Source organism: Entelurus aequoreus, linkage group LG17 (assembly GCF_033978785.1).
Source record: "Entelurus aequoreus isolate RoL-2023_Sb linkage group LG17, RoL_Eaeq_v1.1, whole genome shotgun sequence".
In the NCBI taxonomy this organism is placed as follows: Eukaryota; Metazoa; Chordata; class Actinopteri; order Syngnathiformes; family Syngnathidae; genus Entelurus; species Entelurus aequoreus.
Window position 1 is genome coordinate 32,042,343 of NC_084747.1, and position 25,550 is coordinate 32,067,892.

At 39.0% G+C, this 25,550-nt stretch overlaps 1 protein-coding gene across 1 annotated transcript in view; it reads right to left on the reverse strand.

The window, feature by feature from the left end:
- The window catches only part of fbxl17 (F-box and leucine-rich repeat protein 17), a 665,460-nt gene that overhangs the window by 69,470 nt on the left and 570,440 nt on the right, over positions 1 to 25,550 (reverse strand). The window lies entirely within an intron of this gene.

Below are 25,550 nucleotides of genomic sequence, written 5' to 3' on the forward strand. Positions count from 1 at the left end.
ACAAAGTCCAACATGAAGAGATACACAATAATTCTCCTGATAAACAAACCACTGCTGAGCCATTACTTATGAACATTTATGCCATGTGTAATTTTTTCACACGTGGGAAAACTAAAACTGGCAACAGAAGTGGGATCTGTAGTGCATTTGATCAGCAACATGCAGATATACACAACAATCCTCCTGATCAATCACTGCCGGGCCAATGGAGGAGACCTGTGCTTCAACAGTCGATTGATAGTGCTTCTCGTCAATCGATTGGCCAGGGCTGGATCTTTGTTCCCGCACTCCCTCACAACTACTACTAATTAGAGCAGGGGAAAGGTAGGTGGAGCTAGGGGTGAGAGAAATAAGATGAAAGAAGGGAGGCTAAAGGCAGACGGAGCCTTTGACTGCACCTTTAAATAGTCACTTAGCCTCCTGATGCCATTTTCCCATTCGCACGGAATCAATTTCCGACTTTCTCACGAACATATTCCGGAATCTGCACCCGGAAAAGTCAAGAAACATTCATCCCAGCACCCAATAACAGTCTGTAAAAGTTGCTATCTACTAAAGTAAACCTAAGGCTAAGGCCACTTCTACACTAAGGCTAAGGTTATCCAGGGTAAATCCCACCTAACCTTAACCTTGTCCACACACACACAATGGTCGTTTCAGACCCCATGCCCCCCTCCGTCCGCCGGCGTGTTGTGGTATTTCAATTAACTAGAATCCAGTGCACTGTGGGGTCCTATTGTAGTGAATCGCACCTTAGCCATCATAAATTAATCAAATCTTTATTGGACACATGGAAGTAACAATGTGATAAAGACCATTTTACATCAGTCAATCTAGGGATCTAGATATCTGGTCAGGACACTCCTCACTCTTTTGCCTTCACCTTCATTGTCCATTCCTTTTTTTGTGGACCTAGACATAAAGTCTGCGACATACATGGCGGACAATAACTGATACAGTCTGCTTTGCCAGTCCAAATGCATTTGATGTTTTCCATAGTCTTCACTTGACGGCCAGGTAACACAAAGCACACGCTATCTCTTTTTTATCACATCCATGGGAGCCAGCATTCTCGTTGTCTCTCCTTCGACAAATGGACAACGTTTTTCGGTAAGTAGAATCACAGCTGACCTGGACATTGGAAAGTTCTCTTGCCGTCTGAGAAGTGTTGTATCCCAAAGAGCTGCAATCGCTTTCTCTTAAGGTATTCATGTGTGATTTCCACAAGCGTCTCTACATGTATAAGAAGGAGAAACACGGGCATGTCTGGATGACTCGCCTCCATCTTTCTAGTGTTTACCTCCGATTGGAAACAGGTTGTTATGAAGCTGGCTGTGTGGGGCGCGATCTTTCTGGCGTCACTTCCTTTCCCAACTCAGTTTGTAAACGATCAATGAGTCCATACAAAGCCAAGAGCCGGAGCTTTAAGAAATACACGGCGCACCTACCCGTGTAAAAAATTATCCAAGGAGGGCAACCTTAAACAATGGTTTAGTGTGGCTGAAACGGGGCTTAGGCTAAATAATTATTTGTTTAAGGGGTTATCCGGCTTAGTGTACACATAGCCTAAGTGTGTATGTTGCATAATATAACAAGGAAGGAGGAGATTGATAATTTTATGCCTTTTAAAACAACGTACGCACCGCTGGAGCAAAACAAATACAACATGTGATCATGTATACAGTATGTAACATATGTATTATATAACTTAGGGCGAGCACTTCACATGCGGTTTCTTTTTTGCTTCAGCATGTTCCAGAATGCTGCGCATGAAGGCAATTATAGCTAAACAGGCAGAGGGCTTTGAAGCTGCAGCATGTTTCATGTAAAGCGGTACCATAGGGACGAGCGCTCTCCTGGGCCAGATGTATGGATTTAAACCAGCGCGGACACGTGAATATCTGTTTGGGTGTGTCTGTAGTCACCTGGGCGTGGGATCTTCAAAGTAAAAGTTGGCACATGAGTTCAGCAGGATTCACACCAGGGTAAAATTACGAGAACAACTCAGGATTTTACATTAAATATCAGAAATATAAAAAATAAGCTGCTCAAGTCAAACGAAGATACAGAACCTGAACAAAAACAGAGCAAAGCATGGACCGAGCCTTGGAGGCTTAGGGCTTCATTATGCCAACAATGGCGCAGTCGTTTAATTTTTTTTTAGTACATCACTTCTGGTAAGGGATTCACATTTGCATGGATATAATACCAAGTGCCGTTCTGACTTTTTGACACTTACAAAAAATTGTGACTTTTGGACAGAAAAAATCCCAACTTTTTGACACTTAGAAAAAATCCCAACTTTTTGACACTTAGAAAAAATCGTGACTTTTTGACACTTAGAAAAAATCGTGACTTTTTGACACTTACAAAAAAACGTGGCTTTTGGACAGAAAAATCCAGATTTTTTGACACTTAGAAAAAATCCTAACATTTTGACACTTGGAAAAAATCCTGACTTTTTGACACTTGGAAAAAATCCTGACTTTTGGACAGAAAAAATCCAGACTTTTTGACACTTTGAAAAAATCCTAACTTTTTGACACTTGAAAAAATCCTAACTTTTTGAGACTTACAAAAAATCCAGACTTTTTGACACTTAAAAAATCCTAACTTTTTGACACTTACAAAAAATCCAGACTTTTTGACACTTAAAAAAACTCTGACTTTTTGACAAAAAAATCCAGACTTTTTGACACTTAGAAAAAATCCTAACTTTTTGACACTTGGAAAAAATCCAGACTTTTTGACACTTAAAAAAACTCTGACTTTTTGACAAAAAAATCCAGACTTTTTGACACTTAGAAAAAATCGTGACTTTTGGACAGAAAAAATCCAGAGTTTTTGACACTTAGAAAAAATCCTAACATTTTGACACTTAGAAAAAATCCTGACTTTTTGACACTTAGAAAAAAATCCTGACTTTTGGACAGAAAAAATCCTAACTTTTTGACACTTAGAAAAAATCCTAATTTTTTGACACTTGGAAAAAATCCAGACTTTTTGACACTTAATTTTTTGACACTTAGAAAAACCCTGACTTTTTGACACTTAGAAAAAATCCAGACTTTGTGACACTTAAAAAAACTCTGACTTTTTGACAAAAAAATCCAGACTTTTTGGCACTTAGAAAAACCCTGACTTTTTGACACTTAGAAAACCTCAGACTTTTTGACAAAAAAATCCAGACTTTTTGACAAAAAAATCCAGACTTTTTGACAAACAAATCCAGACTTTTTGACACTTAGAAAAAATCCAAACTTTTTGATACTTAGAAAAAATCCAGACTTTTTGACACTTCGAAAAAATACCAACTTTTAAAAGAAATACATTGGAGGCAAACTCTGTAGCTTGCTAGCTTGTATGTGTTACTTTTCTGAGACCCTTATTTTGCTAACACAGGCAGGATGGAGCAGCACTTTTTTTTGTGAAGACAGGAACTGTGGGGTCGGTCTTTACGGTTTTGACAGCAGATGCAGCGAGAGTCTGTTCAAATAAAAAGTGCTTCTTGCGTTCCTGCCGGCCGTTCTTTTCATCATACTGAGCTTGCAGCAACTCACAAGATCCTCATGTGTCGTGAATTTCAATCAAGTGACAAAAGTGACGTCATAGTGAAGGTTGAAGACTGCTCATTTCTATGCCTGCTGAGCAACAGCAGGCATAGAAATGGGCACCCCTGAACTTGACCAATAGCTGATCATTAATAAACATAATGGTAAAAATATTACGACCATACAATAAAAAATAAAAAAAAGGTTTAAGCTAGGAACAGATACATTTCAATGTCATTGTCCCTTGTGGGAACAATTGTTTAGAAATCTGTGGCCCCCTAGACCAGTGTTTTTCAACCACTGTGCCGTCTGGTGTGCCGTGGGAGATTATGTAATTTCACCTATTTGGGTTAAAAATATTTTTTGCAAACCAGTAATGATAATCCGCTAATAATGTGCTGTTGTTGAGTGTCGGGGCAGTCTAGAACTCGTCAGAGTCACAGTGTAATACTCTTCCATATCAGTAGGTGGCAGCCGGTAGCTAATTGCTTTGTAGATGTCGGGAACACGTAGTGTGAGACGAAGATGGTTTGTCGTGATGACAATATGCAGACGACAGCAGTTAAAAAGGTGTCTATTGCTTACACCAAAATTAAACAAATGGTGAGTGCACCTAAGAAAAGGCATTGAAGCTCAGGGAAGGCTATGCAGAACGAAACTAAAACTGAACTGGCTACAAAGTAAACAAAAACAGAATGCTGGACGACAGCAAAAACTTACAGCATGTGGAGCAGAGACAGCGTCCACAAAGTACATCCGGATATGACAATCAACAATGACCACACAAAAAAAGATAGCAAAAACTTAAACATTCTTGATTGCTAAAACAAAGCAGGTGCGGGGCATAGCGCTCAAAGGAAAGATGAAACTGCAACAGGAAACAGGAAAAGCCACCAAAATAGGAACGCAAGACAAGAACTAAAACACTACACACAGGAAAACAGCAAAAAACTCAAAATAAGTCACGGCGTAATGTGACAGGTCGTGACAGTACACCTCAGAGGTGTGGACTCGAGTCACATGACTTGGACTCGAGTCAGACTCGAGTCATGAATTTGATGACTTTAGACTCGACTTGACAAAATGTAAAGAGACTTGCAACTCGACTTAGACTTTAACATCAATGACTTGTGACTTCACTTGGACTTGAGGCTTTTGACTTGACATGACTTGCTACTTTCCCCAAAACCCAAAGCTTAAAAAGTTATTTGGGAGCGCTCCGTATCTTTCATTTTACACGTCTGTGTCTATAAGCGTGTGTGCTGCTTGTCAGCGTGTGTGCTGTCAGTACAACAGCCAATCAAATTAAATCTACGTTGTTTTCATCCCACAGCTCTCATCCAATCCAATTGCAGGACAACCACCGAACAAGAGTTGTCAAACAATGCGGCAGTGAGAAACAATTATGCCAAAGTTGGTTTTGTTCGGGTATAAAAACTACGACTTGGTCAACAAAAAACGAATTGCCATATGCAAATCACGCAGTTCGAATATTACAGACGGAGACGCAACAACTTCCAACTTCGTTCGACATTCGAAGTTGCACAAAGAAGGGTAAGTTTTGAATGTAAGATAACGTTTATTGGCTAAGTAACATGACTTTTATTTGCTGTGTAGTTAAATCAGTGAGGCTGTAAACTCACTGCTAACGTTATAACCATAGACATCTTATAAGGGTACGCAGCATTGAGCGCTACTGCCTACTGGCGCAGACGAGACGCGGAGCCGCCATCTTGGAGTGGTGATCCGCTCCACTCAGTGCAATTCATTTGGCAGGAGCCATGAACTGTCAGCAAATTTAATTCATCTTACCTCACTGAATACCACTGATTTTCACGCGGTTTTTTTTGTCATACGTGTAGCTATGATAACGGACACATGTTTTGGCGTTTTTATTATTCATAGTTTGCTTAACAGTAATATAATATTCTTATACGCTATAAGTGACCAGACGTCCGAGATCAAAACTGGGAATATAATCCCAGAGAAGAGGGAAAAAAACGGTCAGCTATTTTTAAGTTGAAGAAACAATATGATTAGATTATATATACATGCGTATATCCTACATAAACAATGTATGAATACATTAGATATCTATATATTTTAGGGACCTATAGACTGTAACTCTGTTGCTGCAGCAGCAGAGAGTTTATTCTGTCTTGACACTTTGTATTGATATTTTGTATTACATTCTTCCCTTAAATGATCATGTTTACAGTGATTGTTTTATATCTATTTTTTATGTATGTCGCTTTGGATAAAAGCGTCTGCCAAATACTTAAACATATATAAACACCTAACAGTCTTTATATCAGCTAAAACCACCAATCTGTTTCACTGGATTCAGAATAAAACCAAATGCTGTCTTACCCAACAATGTTAGTATTTGAATATTGTTACTTGAAAACTTATTCCTGGTTACAATTATACTGTTAAGAAAGTATTGTCTTATACTTTGCCTAAAATGAGAATGCATCATAATCAGTGGCGGCTGGTGAATTTTGTTTTAGGTGGGGCTGAAAGTTTGTAAAGCAAACCCCTGTAGGGGCGTCATCCTCCCCCAGAAGATTTCTTTGTGATTCTCACATCCAAATATTGAAGATCTTTGCTCCTTCTCAACTTTGTGGTAATGTTATTTTCATAAAATAGTATGTTAATGTTTGTTTTTGCAAACGTGTTTATTCTGTAAAGGAATGAGTTAAATGTTTAAAATTGTTTAAACTATTAAAATGACTGGTTAATAGTGCTATTATGAATTGCAATGTCAGCACTATTTTTTTTCCTGCAATTTCAAATGCACTTGTTTTAATAAATAAATACAGCGTTTTAAAAGCATACACAATCTGTGTAAAAATATTAGTCTGTGGTAAAAAGGACTTGAAAGGACTCGAAACTCAAAATGCAGGACTTGGGACTTGACTTGAGACTTTCTAGTCTTGACTTTGGACTTGACTCGGGACTTGCCTGTCTTGACTCGGGACTTGACTCGAGACTTGAGGGCAAAGACTTGAGACTTACTTGTGACTTGCAAAGCAATGACTTGGTCCCACCTCTGGTACACCTACTTTGAGACAAGAGCTATAGTGATGCATGGTTGGTTATGGTTTAAAGTCATATCCAACAATTGCGACAACGACTTTTTACTGTCAACTGAGTTTAATTTTTTTATGATTTCTGCTGGTGGTGTGCCTCTGGACTTTTTCAATGAAAAAAATGTGGCTTGGCTCAAAAAAGGTTGAAAAACACTGCCCTAGACTCCGCTTTAGTTCATTTTCACAATTGGACTTACCTCAACCACACAAAAAAAGGAGAATCCAAGCAGACAGGTGCTTAATACAGTGAATTAAAAGGAGAGCTAGTCAATACATTGTCTGTGCATTTCCTAAATTGCTGTGCTGCAGGCATTTAAAGGCAACATGCACACAGTTGGAGTTCAATTACTCTCACACAACGAGCATGCAGCCGCACGGCACGAGGAAGCAGATGAAGGTAAAGCTCATTTAGCGAGGGCCTGACATGAAGCAAAAGGAGTCAGATAATGCATCTGTCAGAACAAACCAAGCATCAGGCAATCAGACAGGCGGCCATTAGAGCCTAATATCCCTGAGTGCGCTCCTTTTTCTCCTCTTTCTCCCCCACGCTCCTCCGATCACTCTCCATTGGTGGACTGCAAACTGCAGCCACTCTCAGGGGAGGAAATGGAAATCGTTGGTTGCTTTTTGCAAAGGAGAAAAGGCTTTTTGGTGGGTGGGGTGGGGGGGGGGGGGGAGAAAGATTTTTTGCTAAAGAAAAACACTTTTGTTCAGCAAGGCGGAGTGCAGTCGATGGGTGAGACCTGAGACCTCCATATAGTCACAGTGACAGTAAAAACACATATGGATGTGTGGGGGAAGTCATTAGGGTGTTGGCCTGTTTACTTAAAGATCACTTGGAAGTAAAAGTTAGTTGTGACTTTTTAATGGGGCCTTGGACAAAAATAACAAAAAGAGCTCAGAATGCCTTTTTTTGTTCTTATTCTGCCCATAATCATATTTGTTCCAAGATGTAGCAAAATAAAATCAATTCACAGAGACTCGATTAAGTAAAAAAGTACGGAACATTTACAGTATGTTGATTAATGGTGCTGAAAAAAAATTGATTCGCATCCGAATTGCGATAATTTATTTCGATTGAAAAATTCTTCATAAATTCCAAAAAATATATATACAGTATTTCCTTGAATTGCCGCCGGGTATATAGTATGCGCCTGCCTAGAATTACCGCCGGGTCAAACTTGTTTCGCAAAATAATTAGCGCATGCTTGGAATTACCGCCGGGTCAGAATTACCACCGGGTCAAACTCGTTTCGCAAAATATTATTTTTATTAGCGCATGTCTAGAATTACCGCCGGGTCAAACTCGTTTTGCAAAATAATTAGCATATGCCTAGAATTTTCGCCGGGTCAAACTCGTCACGTCACGAGTTTAAATAAACCTGTCATCATTTTCAAAATGGAGGAGGCTGATTTTAATAATTTGAAATCGCATAAAGGGAAGAAGATTAAGAGCTATTCGGTAGGATTCAAGGTCCAAGCTATTGAATTTGCTAAAAACAACACTAAGGAGGGAACTGCTCGAAAGTTTGGAGTAGATGCTGCAGTCTGCAGGTGTACCTAATGTTGTGGCCCAGCAGCGACTGCAGCACAGATTTCATATTTCAGTCATTCACAACTCCTCCAACACGAACATTATTGTTTTTGCACTTTTTGGCTTCTTATTAAATAACTTTTTTAAATAGATTCAATCTTGCACGTGGAAACTTTAAGTGTGGGCTTTAATTGATATAACAACTCCCGTCATTATCCGGCACAATACCGGGATGATTCATTGTGCTTTAAATTTTATTGCGGCATTAAGCGATGTCACGATAGTATCCTTACATCACACTCAAATTTATAAGCGCATGCTTAAATTTACCGCATGCCTTTGGTAAGCGCCGGAGTGATAAGAGGGTTTTAAAATAATTAGCGCATGCTTAAATCTACCGCATGCCTTTGGTAAGCGCCGGAGTTAGAAGAGGTTTTAAATTAATTACCGCCCCGGCGCTAATTCAAGGAAATACGGTATATGTATCTTTATACGTTAGGTCAGGAAAAAACACAGAGGCTATTTCATCCTTACAAGCCTGTTTCGCAGGTTTCTCTGCTCTTCAGGGCCAGAGAAAGAGCAAAGAAAAAAAAGAAGGAGCAGAGAAAGAGCAGAGAAACCTGTGAAACAGGCTTGTAGGGATGAAATAGCTTCTGTGTTTTTTCCTTACCTTAATGTACAAAGATAAATCTATATATTTTTTGGAAATTATGAATCATTTTTCAATTGAAATAAATCATTGCAATTCGGATGTGAATCAAACAGGCTTGTAAGGATGAAATCAGACATGCGCCCACAATTAGATTATTCACTTGTTTTTGTTGTTGTTGTTGTTTGTTTTATTTTTTCGTCCATGGTCTGTGCTTATGGTATGCTTGTAATGTGTAATGTCTTGTGATTTTATGTATTCTTTTGTATCATGACCTGTTGAATGTTTACTGTATTAACCTGCCTTAGGACAACAGATTAAAATAGGCTATTGTGTTAACTCCTAATTGCTCTATGTTGATGAATATGCATTGTTCTAATTCAAATAAATGAATAAATAAATAGCCTCTGTGATTTTTCCTGACTTAACATATATTCCGCTCTATTGAGCACCGTATAACAGATAAACCACAGAAACGTTTAGTATATCTATATATACATCTTGATGTATCTTTTTGTTATAAATCAATTTGTAAAAATAGGCCATATCTGCGCTGACCTTTTATTATAATTTTCATATACCAAATAATATATTGCAAGAACCGGTTTGAATCTAAGATCGTGTTAAATCGTGAATTAATACCCCAAATATTGGAATTTAATTGAATCATGAGTTGTTTTAAGCAACATAACATGTAATGGTGGTTCCTAATGATGTTTTGCAGACTATCTTCAAGCTGTTTTCAGACCGACTCTTAAGGATGTGCTGTTTTGTGGGCGGTCTTATTTACGTGCCTCCACTTTGACTGTGATTTCTCCCTGTCAGCCATGTAGTAGTTTTTAGCGCTTCCGTATGGAGTCTACTGACAGATATAAGTTAGAACTATACGCTACTTTGTATTGGAAATGGCAACAGTGGAGGATGCATGTACATGTACGAGCCAGTTGGCCCCCCAATGTGCAGGTAAAAGGGTATCTAATGCTTAAACCAAAAATTAACAAAAGGCGAGTGCCGCTAAGAAAAGGCTTAGGGATGGCTTTGCAAAATGAAACTAAAACTGAACTGGCTGCAAAGTAAACCAAAACAGAATGCTGGACAACAGCAAAGACTTACAGGGTGTGGAGCAGACGGTGTCCACAAAGTACATGGGTACATGACATCACAATCAACAATGTCCCCATAAAGAAGGATAGGATCCGCACAACTTTATCAAAGTCTTGATTGCTAAAACAAAGCAAGTATAGCGCTCTAAGGAAATAACAACAAAACAGGAAAAAACACCAAAATACGAGCACAAGACAAGAACTAAAACACTACACACAGGAAAACACCAAAAAACTCAAAATAAGTCACGGCTTTATGGGACAGGTTGTGACAGTACACCTACTTTGAGACAAGAGCTATATTGATGCATGCTTGGTTATGGTTTAAATTCATATCCAACAATTGTGAAAACAACTTTTTAATGTCAATATCGGCTTCATTTTTTTATGTTTTCTGCTTGTGGTGTGCCTCCGGATTTTTTCAATGAAAAAAATGTGCCTTGGCTCAAAAAATGTTGAAAAACACTGCCTTAGAGGGTACGTTGGTCTTATGTTTGGGTCAATAGTGTATTGAATCAATTACAGTCATCCTTAACGTTTATTCAATAATCTTTGTGTTTCTCACTGATACATAACATCCTTTAACACCATTCAATAGCGTCAAAAGTTCCTGATATTCAATCAACATTATTAAAATATAAACCCTTTAAAGTATGAGTGACCACGAGAGCAGGAAATTGTCCATCCCGACTGCTAATCATTTTCTGTCGACAAAGAGATGAAGCGATATGCAAGAGGAGCACAGTGAGTACCAGTAGTTAAAAAACCCCAAAACAAAACAAGAGGAGAGGTTAGAGTAGAAAAGAGGAGGAAAATCCCCTTTTGGTAGCCGGAGCTATGACCGAGTGGTGACTACACACTCACAGACTGTAATGAGGACACACTCGGCTGCTCAGCCTGAAAATGGCTCTAGGACTAGGGTGTGTGTGTGTGTGTGTGTGTGTGTGTGTGTGTGTGTGTGTGTGTGTGTGTGTGTGTGTGTGTGTGTGTGTGTGTGTGTGTGTGTGTGTGTGTGTGTGTGTGTGTGTGTGTGTGTGTTCTTGTATTTCTGCCCTTCTTGAGACAGCAAGAAGGAAAAGTATCTTCCATATGAGGAGGTGTCAACAAGTGATGACATAAATCATGGTCCCAATAACATTGCATCTAATAGAGAATCAAAATGAGGGGGGTCCCAAAAAGGAGGGATTTTTCAAAGTGGCTTTGTGTCGGTTTTAAAAGTGCTCCCCCTCTGGTCAACATATGAAACAACAAGTGTGTGTAAAAAATGTAAAGTGCGCCCCCTCTGGCCAACATATGTAATAACAAGTGTGTGTAAGAAAGTCAAATGGGCCCCGTTTGGCCAAAATTAATAAAAAAATAAAATAAAATAAAATAAAATAAATTAAAAAAATTAAAAAAAATTTTAAAAAAAAAAATAAAATATATATATATATATATATATATATATATATATATATATATATATATATATATATATATATATATATATATATATATATATATATATATATACAGACGTACTGTAATAACTTGAAGTAAATAATGAAGATTAAAGACCAATTACAAACACAAAATTCAACAGCAAAAAAAAATAAATAAAAGCTTACCTTTTTTATATTTCCATAGTATGTACTGTATATATTATTCGGAGGTCTCAAGAAGGTAACAAATACAAAAATGTGTGTGTGTGTGCGCGTGCGTGTGTTACCCATACTTGCCAACCCTCCCGTTTTTACCGGGAGACTCCCGGTATTCAGCGCCTCTCCCAATAACCTCCCGGCAGAAATTTTCTCCCGACAAACTCCCGGTATTCAGCCGGAGCTGGAGGCCACGCCCCCTCCAGCTCAATGCGGACCTGAGTGGGGACAGCCTGTTCTCACGTCCGCTTTCCCACAATATAAACAGCTTGCCTGCCCAATGACGTCATAACTGTAGAATGATCGAGGGCGAGTTCTTGGTTTCTTATGTGGGTTTATTGTTAGGCAGTTTCATTAACGTCCTCCCAGCGCGGTAACAACACACAACAACAGCAGTCACGTTTAGTCTACCGTAAAGCAGTTTGTCTGCCGTAAATAGCAATGTTGTGAGACTCTCAAACAGGACAATACTGCCATCTACTGGATAGCCTCCAAAACACTGAAATTCAAGTATTTCTTTTATGTATATGTATAATAAAATAAATATATATATATATAGCTAGAATTCACTGAAAGTCAAGTATATATATATATATATATATATATATATATATATATATATATATATATATATATATATATATATATATATATATATATATATATATATATATATATATATATATGAAATACTTGAGTTGGTTCTAGCTTAAATATATTCCCCTCTTAACCACGCCCCCAACCACACACCCCAACCACGCCCGACCACGCCCCCCACCCCCCACCTCCCCGTATCGGAGGTCTAAAGGTTGGCAAGTATGGTGTTACTTTCATTGAGTACTTTGCTGTCCTTAAAAATGGCCAACTCACAGAACTTATTACTACGTGTGTGTACGGTCAAATCTACCTAGCAACAGCGGTCGGTCCCCACAACTACAGAAGTAAAATATTTGTTTTACTTTGTGTTTTGCATTCTGAAGTGAGGTTGCAACTCTCTACTCCCATCTAGTGCTAGATATATATTGTTTTAATCCTTCTAGCTATAGTGGAAAGGGGGGCCCTCACAACCTACTGACCAAACGTGGGTCCACACAAAGTAGGCAATGCATATGTGTGTGTGTGTGCGTGTACTGGTGATTTAAGTGTGAAAAGAAGCAGACTAAGCTTAAAACCTGGATATCATTCATTCAAGCACCTTATCCCTCATTTAAAGCCAAATGCTTGTTTAGCATTCTCCTGGGATTTGACTCGGCATGTCTTCGTGTCAATCAATCACTAAACAGCTTCATCAACGGGTCGATCCAAACAATATGATGTGCCACTCAGTGTCTTTACTCATCTCTGTGTCATACCAGAGCTTTTAGGCCAGCATATTTGTGTAATGTCACAAATCCATCTTGCTAAGCGTCAAACTGCAACTGTGCAACTATTGAGTCGACATCTCAGATAGCGGTTTAGGTGTGATGAAAGCGAGACTTGAAGCTTTTATAAAGATCTGAAATGTTTTCATAAGGTCAGTTTTATCAAAATAGATCAATGTTTTCATTAAAGGTCCCACTTTATGCTATTTTTCAGAGGTACCTGATGCCGGATATCATATATATTTACATACATACACTTGTGAAGAACATGATGTCATGGCTGTCTTGAGTTTATAATAATTTCTACAACTCATATTTTTTGTGATAGAGTGGTTGGAGCACATACTTGTTTGTCCCAGTAAGAAATTTGGTTCTTACTGAAAATGCGACCAAATCTGCTGGAACGTATTACGCTCTGGGCCTGTTTTGCTGCCAATGGAACTGGTGCTTTACAGAGAGTAAATGGGACAATTAAAAAGGAGGATTACCTCCAAATTCTTCAGGACAGCCTAAAATTATCAGCCCGGAGGTTGGGTCTTGGGCGCAGTTGGGTGTTCCAACAGGACAATGACTCCAAACACACCTCAAAAGTGGTAAAGGAATGGCTAAATCAGGCTAGAATTAAGGTTTTAGAATGGCATTCCCAAAGTACTGACTTAAACCCCATTGAGAACATGTGGACAATGCTGAAGAAACAAGTCCATGTCAGAAAACCAACAAATTTAGCAGAACTGAAACCAATTGTGTAAAGAGGAATGGTCAAAAATTCAACCAGAAGCTTGTGGATGGCTACCAAAAGCGCCTTATTGCAGTGAAACGTGCCAAGGGACATGTAACCAAATATTAACATTGCTGTTTGTATTCTTTTGACCCAGCAGATTTGGTCATATTTTCAGTAGACCCATAATAAATTCATAAAAGAACCGAACTTCATGAATGTTTTTTGTGACCAACAAGTATGTGCTCCAATCACTCTATCACGAAAAAATAAAAGAGTTGTAGAAATTATTGGAAACTCAAGACAGCCATGACATCATGTTCTTTACAAGTGTATGTAAACTTTTGACCACGACTGTATATGGCTAACTGACAAATATTGATTTGAAGGGATAATATTTGTTTTCTACATTTAAAAGACTACATAACATGTGATGGTGGTTAGTTGGTCAAAATTTTGCATGGATTATGTTTTAAGAAGCCTTCAAGCCGCTTTCTGACCGTCTCTTCAGGATGCGCTGTTTTGTGGGCGGTCTTATTTACGTGCCTCCACTTCGACTGTGTCTTCTCACCATCAGCCATGGTGTCGTTTTTAGCGCTTCCATCTTGAGTCCACTGACAGATAAGTTAGAAGTATATGCTACTTCATATTAAAAATGGCAACAGCGGAAGATGCATGTGCATGTACGAGCCAGTCTGCCCCCACAACAAGAGGATAGAGAAAAAGAAGGAGCTTATTGACTACAGTGTAGGGTTGTATGGTATACAGGTATTAGTAGAGTACCGCGATACTAATGAATCATATTCGGTTCTACATCGCCTCTGAAAAGTACCGGTCCGATAGAATGATAAATGACACAATATGTTACTGCATACGTCAGCAGCTAAATTAGGAGCCTTTGTTATAATAAAAGACAAGTTGTCTTGTATGTTCACTATTTTATTTAAGGACAGACTTCCAATAAGAAACATTTTAATGTACCGTAAGATTTTTTGTTAAAATGAAGCCAATAATGCCATTTTTTGTGGTCCCCTTTATTTAGAAAAGTACCGAAAAGTATCGAAAACATTTTTGGTACCGGTACCAAAATATTAGTATCGGGACAACACCACTCCAGTGTTGGACTACAATAGCAGACTCACGCAAAAGTCTTTGGGTAAATTTCTACCATAAATGGAGATATCCACTAACATCACACTTGGGAGTAACAACATAAATAGTAAATATTCCAATCTGCCTGTTTGTAGGAAGTACGAAGGAAGGCAAGATTGTTTAAAAATATCTCCGCTGCGCCTCCATGGTTTGATTTCAAAGTTCCAGGATTTACGTAAATCCCATATACACAAAAACAGGTAAAAAAAAAATAGGTAAGAAAGGTTGGTTTTGCATAATATTAAGATGTGTAGAAAAGCCATTTTTTCTATAATATTTTTTTTTAAAAGCTGTCTTTTGTAAAAAGGTGGGCGTATATACAAGACGGCTCATGGAGCTACAGAGAAAAGGGCCAGAAGAGGTATCATGTCCAGGAGGAAAACCCCTTTTTCTTCATGATATCATGAAAACACAGAACTTCAAAAGCCTTAATTTGAGCGTCTCTTCTCTCAAAATTGAAGTAAACAAGCGAGACATGTTTTTTCTCATGTTTGGTGCTCATAAACAGGCTGAAGGAGCACTTATTCAGGCATGTGAGCAAAAAGAGAGGATATCGGATGAAAAAAGGAACACTTCTATCAGCTGCCACATAAGCCTCAAAAGAACATTTTGCACATCTCGCCCTGTATTTCCTGCAATTGGGTGCATTTGTACACTATATTTTACCTTGAGATTTATTCTCATCTCCCAACCTCTTTTTGACAGTCATACCCAATAATTTTTAGTTTTTTTAGAAGGTAATTTACGGACATTATCATAATTGAAAATGTAATGTAAAATACTAGAACATGGATGCAAATCATTTAAAAAAATATTGCCCATTTGGCAATGCTATCCTGCAGCCACGGCCCTTTGGGAAATATACTTCGAGTTTTGTGACCTCTGTTCATATCCCTCATGTCAAAAATATACCTTCTCGCTGGCTACTAATAAATTCTCCAGAACTACAACTGTGTGTTTGGATTGTAATCATCCAAATATGATTACCAGCAAAGTGGACAGCTTTCAACTTGTGGCTCGGAGAGCAAAGAGAGTTAAAAAAAAGTTAAAGTACCACTGATAGTCACACACACACAATGTGTGTTGAAATGATCCTCTGCATTTGACCCATCCCCTTGTTCCACCCTCTGGGAGGTGAGGGGAGCAGTGAGCAGCAGCGTTGGCCGCGCTCGGGAATCATTTTGGTGATTTAACCCCCAATTCCAACCCTTGATGCTGAGTGCCAAGCAGGGAGGTAATGGGTCCCATTTTTATAGTCTTTGGTATGACTCGGCCGGGGTTTGAACTCACAACCTACCGATCTCAGGGCAGACACTCTAACCACAAGGCCACCTCATCACAGGGCCAACACAGATAGACAGACAACATTCACACTCACATTCACACACTAGGGCCGATTTAGTGTTGCCAATCAATCTATCCGCAGGTGCATGTCTTTGGAGGTGGGAGGAAGCCGGAGTACCCGGAGGGAACCCACGCAGTCTCGGGGAGAACATGCAAACTCCACACAGAAAGACTCCAAGCCCGGGATCAGCTCTTAAGTGAATGATGACAACAGATTCGCAGTTGCGAGTCGTTTGTTTGCTAGCCGGTAATGTTGTCCCGATACCAATATTTTGGTACCCGTACCAAAATGATTTCGATACTTTTCGGTACTTTTCTAAATAAAGGGGATCACAAAAAAATTGCATTATTGGCTTTATTTTAACAAAAAATCTTAGGATACATTAAACATATGTTATTGCAAGTTTGTCCTTAAATAAAATAGTGAACATACGAGACAACTTGTCTTTTAGTAGTAAGTAAACAAACAAAGGCTCCTAATTTAGCTGCTGACATATGCAGTAACATATTGTGTCATTTTCCATTCTATTATTTTGTCAACGTTATTAAGGACAAGTGGTAGAAAATTACTTATTTATCTACTTGTTCATGTACTGTTAATATCTGCTTACTTTCTCTTTTAACATGTTCTATCTACACTTCTGTTAAAATGTAATAATCACTTATTCTTCTGTTGTTTGGATACTTTACATTAGTTATGGATGATACCACAAATTTGGGTATCAATCCGATACCAAGTCGTTACAGGATCATACATTGGTCATATTCAAAGTCATCATGTTTCCAGGGACATATTTCCTGAGTTTATAAACATAATATAATTGTTTTTAAAAACAAAAGAATATGTTAAAAACAAAATATCGACGTAATCATAGTAGTATCGACTAGATACGCTACTGTACTTGGTATCATTACAGTGGATGTTAGGTGTAGATCCACCATTGGAGTTTGGGGGTGTGGCGGACCGGTACTTTTCAGAGGCTACCGAGTTTAGTACCGAAAATGATTTATTAGTATCGCGGCACTATACTAATATCGGTATACCGTACAACCCTAAATAGTTGTTTTTTGTTTATTAATGTGAAGAAAAAACATTTGCATTTTGACGCCGGTACGCGGACCGGTACTTTTCAGAGGCGGTATAGTACTGAATATGATTAATTAGTATTGCGGTACTATACTAATACCGGTATACCGTACAACCCTACTAGCCGGTTGAAAATTGTGCAAAGGTTATTTGATTGTAGCACTTCAATGACAACAAAGAGATCAATTAAAGGCTCAGGAAGTTTGAAAGTGAAGTTAAAGTGAACTGATTGTTAAAATGTTCAACTTTTTGACAGTTTTAATTGTTGTTATTAGATGCAAACTATTATCATCAAAATTATAAATACATTCTAAAACTATCTCACTCTGTGCGTAGGGTGGAAACCAATTTGGGTCGCCGCTTGTCATCAAGGGGTTGATGGTCGATCCAACCAGTTAGGGGCGGCATGGCGTGGTGGGTAGAGCAGCCATGCCAGAAACTTGAGGGTTGCAGGTTCGCCATTCAAATCACTGCCGTTGTGCCCCTGGGCAGGACACTTTACCCTTGCCCCCAGTGCCGCTCACACTGGTGAATGAATAATGAGCGGTGGTCGGAAGGGCCGTAAGCGCAAACTGGCAGCCACGCTTCTGTCAGTCTACCTCAGGGCAGCTGTGGCTACAAATGTAGCTTACCACCACTAGGTGTGAATAAATGATGGGTTCTCACTAGAGATGTCCGATAATGGCTTTTTTGCCGATATCCGATATTCCGATATTGTCCAACTCTTAATTACCGATTCCGATATCAACCGATACCGATATATACAGTTGTGGAATTAACACATTATGATGCCGAATTTTGTTGTGATGCCCCGCTGGATGCATTAAACAATGTAACAAGGTTTTACAAAATAAATCAACTGAAGTTATGGAAAAAAATGCCAACATGGCACTGCCATATTTATTATTGAAGTCACAAAGTGCTTTTTTTTTTTTAACATGCCCCAAAACAGCAGCTTGGAATTTGGGACATGCTCTCCCTGAGACTGATGTGGAGGTTGAGGTGGGCGGGGTTGAGGTGGGGTGGGGAGTAGGGAGTAATGGGGGGTGTATATTGTAGCGTCCCGAAAGAGTTAGTGCTGCAAGGGGTTCTGGGTATTTGTTCTGTTGCGTTTATGTTGTGTTACGGTGCGGATGTTCTCTCGAAATGTGTTTGTCATTCTTGTTTGGTGTGGGTTCACAGCGTGGCGCATATTTGTAACAGTGTTAAAGTTGTTTATACGGTCACCCTCACTGTGACCTGTTTGGCTGTTGACCAAGTATGCGTTGCATTCACTTGTGTGTGTGAAAAGCCGTAGATATTATGTGATTGGGCCGGTACGCAAAGGCAGTGCCTTTAAGGTTTATTGGCGCTCTGTGCTTCTCCCTACGTCCGTGTACCACTCCGTACAGCGGCGTTTTAAAAAGTCATAAATGTTACTTTTTGAAACCGATACCGATAATTTCCGATATTATATTTTAAAGCATTTATCAGCCGATAATATCGGCAGTCTGATGTTATCGGACATCTCTAGTTCTCACTTCTCTGTGAAGCGCTTTGAGTGTCTAGAAAAGCGCTGTATAAATCTGATCCATTATTACTATTAGTATTATTATCAAAATATTAAAAAACAATCTTTGCACAATAGGTAACCTTCAAAGACGCACGAAAAAAACCAAAAAATGTTCTGAAGGAAACTACGTTGGCCTTTTTTCTATATACGCAAGACAGAACAGACTGATTAGCGTTGATGTATCTCAAGTAGCAGTTTTATCAGAATGGGATGATGTATTTGTGGTAAAGAAAATAATCCAACACTACTCAAGTATTTTACTCTAAATAATGTGACTGATGGAATGTTTGTCCGATCCTTTTCCGAGATTTCTCGCTCTTTTCCCAGCAGTTTCTGTTTGTTTGTCACACGAGCATGTGAGAAACGGTCAGATTAATAGTCATATGTTTTGCATTACCGAGTCAAATTTAAATAAAAGACACTAGTCATGTTCCAAAGGGTGAACAACAGAGTAAACCCTTAAATCTTCTGAGTTTGATTAACTCCTCCTGTTATCTTGAAACCGGACCGTAAACTATTGGCTTCCCCAAGACGCCATGAATAGCAGATCCATCCAAACATAGGCGGGGTTCCTAATGATGCTCTCCCAACAGCGAGGTCATGAGTTGGTCAATTCAGAGCTGACCGCAACGTGAGAAGGAACCTTTGTAATCAGCTTACTCTCCTATCTATGAGAGCCTGACCTCAGAGCTTCCAGGGGTTAAGCATCTTTTACAGGCTTATTAGATATTCACTTATTACATTCTCTGTAAATGATGGTGCACCATTACAGCTATCTTATTGCCCCCGAAGCCATTCCCCGCGCCTGTCGGCTGTAACCTTATACACCGTATTTTAGCCGCTGATTAAGACGGAGCGTTTACCAAAGACATGATGTTACAGCTCCCAGATTTACCGAGATCTACAACGTGCAAGCGTAAAGGAAGAACAAAACAAAATGGGCAGCGACACAACAGGAAAAGGGTCTCATTAAGGCTGATGTATCCCAGAGAGCACAACTGTCATGTCTAATGGGGAAGACGTTTGATTGGTTCTTTGTTTTGTGTTTGAAGACTCAGCATTGTCACCAGATGGCTGAAACCTCAAGGATGGTAACATCATATTTCTTGGCTTGAAATGATGCTAACAGTGTCTTTAAGTGGATTAAAACTGCATGTATTTGCTGTTTAGCAGCAGATTAGTTACAAAAATGACAATGGGTGTGCAAAAACAACTAAACTTAACTCTGTGGTGACAAGAGTGATGTTTGCTTAAAGGCCTACTGAAATGCGATTTGCTCATTTAAACGGGGACAGCAGGTCCATTCTATGTGTCATACTTGATCATTTCGCGATATTGCCATATTTTTGCTGAAAGGATTTAGTAGAGAACATCGACGATAAAGTTTGCAACTTTTGGTCGCTGATAAAAAAGCCATGCCTGTACCGGAAGTAGCAGACGATATGCGTGTGACGTCACCGGTTGTGGAGCTCCTCACATCTGCACATTGTTTACAATCATGGCCACCAGCAGCGAGAGCGATTCGGACCGAGAAAGCGACAATTTCCCCAGTAATTTGAGCGAGGATGAAAGATTCGTGGATGAGGAAAGTGAGAGTGAAGGACTAGAGGGCAGTGGAAGCGATTCAGATAGGGAAGATGCTGTGAGAGGCGGATGGGACCTGATATTCAGCTGGGAATGACTAAAACAGTCAATCAATCAATCAATGTTTATTTATATAGCCCTAAATCACAAGTGTCTCAAAGGGCTGCACAAGCCACAACGACATCCTCGGTACAGAGCCCACATACGGGCAAGGAAAAACTCACCCCAGTGGGACGTCGGTGAATGACTATGAGAAACCTTGGAGAGGACCGCATATGTGGGTAACCCCCCCCCCCCCCCCTCTCTAGGGGAGACCGAAAGCAATGGATGTCGAGTGGGTCTGACATAATATTGTGAAAGTCCAGTCCACAGTAAATAAACACAAGACATACACTACCGTTCAAAAGTTTGGGGTCACCCAAACAATGTTGTGGAATAGCCTTCATTTCTAAGAACAAGAATAGGCTGTCGAGTTTCAGATGAAAGTTCTCTTTTTCTGGCCATTTTGAGCGTTTAATTGACCCCACAAATGTGATGCTCCAGAAACTCAATCTGCTCAAAGGAAGGTCAGTTTTGTAGCTTCTGTAACGAGCTAAACTGTTTTCAGATGTGTGAACATGATTGCACAAGGGTTTTCTAATCATCAATTAGCCTTCTGAGCCAATGAGCAAACACATTGTACCATTAGAACACTGGAAAGATAGTTGCTGGAAATGGGCCTCTATACACCTATGTAGATATTGCACCAAAAACCAGACATTTGCAGCTAGAATAGTCATTTACCACAATAGCAATGTATAGAGTGTATTTCTTTAAAGTTAAGACTAGTTTAAAGTTATCTTCATTGAAAATAAGGACATTTCAATGTGACCCCAAACTTTTGAACGGTAGTGTATATATACTCTATTAGCCACAACACAACCAGGCTTATATTTAATATGCCACAAATTAATCCCGCATAACAAACACCTCCCCCCTCCCGTCCATATAACCCGCCAATACAAATCAAACACCCGCACAACACACTCAATCCCACAGCCCAAAGTACCGTTCACCTCCCCAAAGTTCATACAGCACCTGTATTTCCCCAAAGTCCCCAAAGTTATGTAGGTGACATGCACATAGCGGCACGCACGTACGGGCAAGCGATCAAATGTTTGGAAGCCACCGCTGCGTACTGCGTTACACATACAAATTAAACAAAATGTTTATGGCAACATTCTGGTTGCGTATTCACGGTACCGCGTCTGCGTATCCAACTCAAAGTCCTCCTGGTAAGAGTCTCTGTTGTCCCAGTTCTCCACAGGCCAATGGTAAAGCTTGACTGTCATCTTTCGGGAATGTAAACAATGAAACACCGGCTACAATTTTGTGTTGCTGCAGCCGGCCGCTATTACACCGCTTCCCACCTACAGCTTTCTTCTTTGCAGTCTTCATTGTTCATTGAACAAATTGCAAAAGATTCACCAACACAGATGTCCAGAATACTGTGGAATTTTGCGATGAAAACAGACGACTTAATAGCTGGCCACAACGGTGTCCCAAAATGTCCTCTACAATCTGTGACGTCACGCGCAGGCGTCATCATACTGAGACGTTTTCAGCAGGATATTCCGCGGGAAATTTAAAATTGCACTTTAGTAATCTAACCCGGCTGTATTGGCATGTGTTGCAATGTTAAGATTTCATCATTGATATATAAACTATCAGACTGCGTGGTCGGTAGTAGTGGGTTTCAGTAGGCCTTTAAAGTAAACAATGCGGTTGATGACTAAAGAACTCAGCAGATTGCAGTGTTAGCAATTGGGCAACGAAAGACACACAGCATTGAAACCAGGGCTGCCCAAACGTTTGCCTTCAAAGGCCAAGGTGAAAATGTGCCAATGATCCGCGCCAAACAGCAATTTTTTTTTTTACCATGCAACAGCATTACCAGTGAGGAATTTAGCCTCACATCACTAAACATAAGTCGTGTGCCTAATTCAGTTAACACGCACAACTCACCATCTTTCATGTACATTTTTAACCTCAAAACATTAAAAAAGGTCATTTTCTTCAGATTTTCGACATTTGCAAATAGTTTTCTGTAACCAATTCCTCCTAGATATTTCATCTGATCGCTTTCAAACTTAACCAGACAGATTAGACATATAGAGCAGTGTTTTCCAACCACTGTGCCGCGCCACACTAGTGTACCGTGAGATATTGTCTGGTGTGCCGTGGGAGAAAATGTCATTTCACCTAATTGGGTTACAAATATTTTTTAGCAAACCGGTAATTACAATCCGCAAATAATGTGCCGTTGTTGAGTGTCTGTACCGTCTAGAGCTCGGGTCGGCAGAGTAACAGTGTAATACTCTTCCATATCAGTAGGTGGCAGCAGGTAGCTAATTGCTTTGTGGATGTCGGGAACATGGTTTGTCGTGATCACAATATGCAGACGACAGCGGGAGGCAGTGTGCAGGTAAAAAGGTATCTAATGCTTAAACCAAAAATAAACAAAAGGCGAGTGCCGCTAAGAAAAGGCATTGAAGCTTAGGTATGGCTATGCAGAACGAAACAAAAACAGAATGCTGGACGACAGCAAAGACTTACAGCGTGTGGAGCAGCAGACGGCGTCCACAAAGTACATCCGAACATGACATGACAATCAACAACAAAATAGGAAACACTGCACACAGGAAAACACCAAAAAACTCATAAGTCACGGCGTGATGTGACAGGTCGTGACAGTACACCTACTTTGAGACGAGCTATAGTGATGCATGGTTGGTTATGGTTTGAATTTATATCCAACAATTGCGAGAACTACTTTTTACTGTCAATACCGGCTGCTGAGTTGCATTTTAATTGTAATGTTTTTTGCTAGTGGTGTGCCTCGGGATTTTTCCAATGAAAAAAATGTGCCTTGACTCGAAAAAGGTTGAAAAACACTGATATAGAGAATGCTACATTTCGTAGCGTTAAGGTTTTCATTATAGGACGTGGGCAAAGCATGGCAACCAAAATTATCCTTGTCCATAGAGCGCCAAAAAGTCACAACTTTACCGTAGAGCAGGGGTCTCGAATTCAAACGCAAGTAGTGAGTCTGTAAAATATATATATATATATATATATATATATATATATATATATATATATATATATATAAAATAAATCTATAGATTTTATGATAAAAAAAACTGGCAGCTCAGTCACCAGAATTTCACAATCAAATGGTGTTTACACTAAATTACTGGAATTTGAAAAACTGTACAACTGTTGGTTTTACATCAAAATTCCTGCCAGTTTTTACCATAAGATCTATGGCAATTTTTTTACAGTCTTGAAAAACAGTACCACTGTTGTTTTTACCACACAATTCTGGAAACTGAGCTTTTTTATCGTAAAATACAAGTTCCCCATTTTTACAGTGCATTGCTGTAAATGTAAAAATGGTACCGCCGATAATTTTACGGTAAATTTGTGGCGACTGAGCTGCCAGGCTTTTACAGTAAAATCTACTGATTTTTTTTTTTTTTTACAATGTAGCCAATGATTGTGCAGCTTGAAAGAGGTCAGCATGAATATGTATTACATTTGGTTGCCATCCTTCGGCAGGTCAAACGAAATGACACGACGGGCCAAATTTGGCTCGCAGACCCTACTTTGGGCATCCCAATTTAAACTGTAGTATTGTATATTGAAGTATAGTATTGTGGTTCATTCATAGCCAGTACATTTGTGTGAAAGAAATAGGACAGCCCTTTTATGGCACACCCTATAGGTTTTGGTTAGAATGCTTTGGAGGACATGCTCACATATAGGTAATTCAGACAACCTCAAAGTTGAATCATTATTCGGCAAATGGCAATGACTTATAGCCAGTTTGTTGCTAAGTTAAGCAATGCCAATGCCCGTGCAAAGACGTTTTCTTTGATGCTAGCCATGTTTTTTAACCAATTTTGCAAAAATGTTACATGCATCAGTCTCCTGAATGTGTGTGCCAATTTTTGTGTTGATTCGTGTAAACACCCTAAAGCTGGGCAATTTAACTACATAATGAAGAGCGCCGCAGTTTCAAGAGCCCAAGGGCATCGAAATTTGGATGTTTCATCAAAAAGTGCCTCTACACGTTATATTCCTTTAAGACTGCGTTTACTTAATTAACACATCAGCTTTCAGACTGCACTGTCAGTAAATTCATTATTCTGCCCTCGCTACTCGTTTCCAGCGTATGCAGACTGACAGATAGTTAACAGCATGAAGAAACAAAACCTCCTGGAGTTTTGTTGAGGTTTGATGTTTCTTATTTTTTGCCATCTTCAGTTTTATTTTTCACACTTCTTTCTTAATTTAGGTTTGTAAGACTGAAAATATAAACATAACATAAACATTACAAAATAATAACGTCCATTGTGTATTTTACATAAATAGAATGTAAGGTTTAGAGTTAATACATTCACATAATAAACTACAAATGTTTACACATGTATAAATTATAAAAACATTAATGTGGCGCAACACAAATAAACCTAAGGTTATTATTGTTCTCTACTGGTCAAAATTAGCGCTACATGTATAAAAGGAGCACTCAGACAAATAAGACGACCACGAATACTAAAGACATCACAAAGTCAGCTATTTCAATACAAAACAAACTAAATATTTGTATTCACACTATCTACTTACAAAGATTTGACCAAGTTTCGTGATGAAACTTACACATGTTGATTTCTACAGTTGTTGCTGGTTTGGGCAGAACATTCAAACTTAGTTCTCCATTCGCTGTTAAAAGTCTGCTTTTCTCTGTTTATTTAGATTTTTTTCAGGGTCGGTAGTGTCATTTTTTGAGTACCGTATTTTTCGGAGTATAAGTCGCACCGGAGTATAAGTCGGACCTGCAGAAAATGCATAATAAATAAGAAAAAAAACATATATAAGTCGCATTTATTGGGGAAATGTATTTGATAAAACCCAACACCAAGAATAGACATTTGAAAGGCAATTTAAAATAAATAAAAAATAGTGAACAACAGGCTGACTAAGTGTACGTTATATGAGGCATAAATAACCAACTGAGAACGTGCCAGGTATGTTAACGTAACATATTATGGTAAGAGTCATTCAAATAACTATAACATATAGAACATGCTATACGTTTACCAAACAATCTGTCACTCCTAATCGCTAAATCCCATGAAATC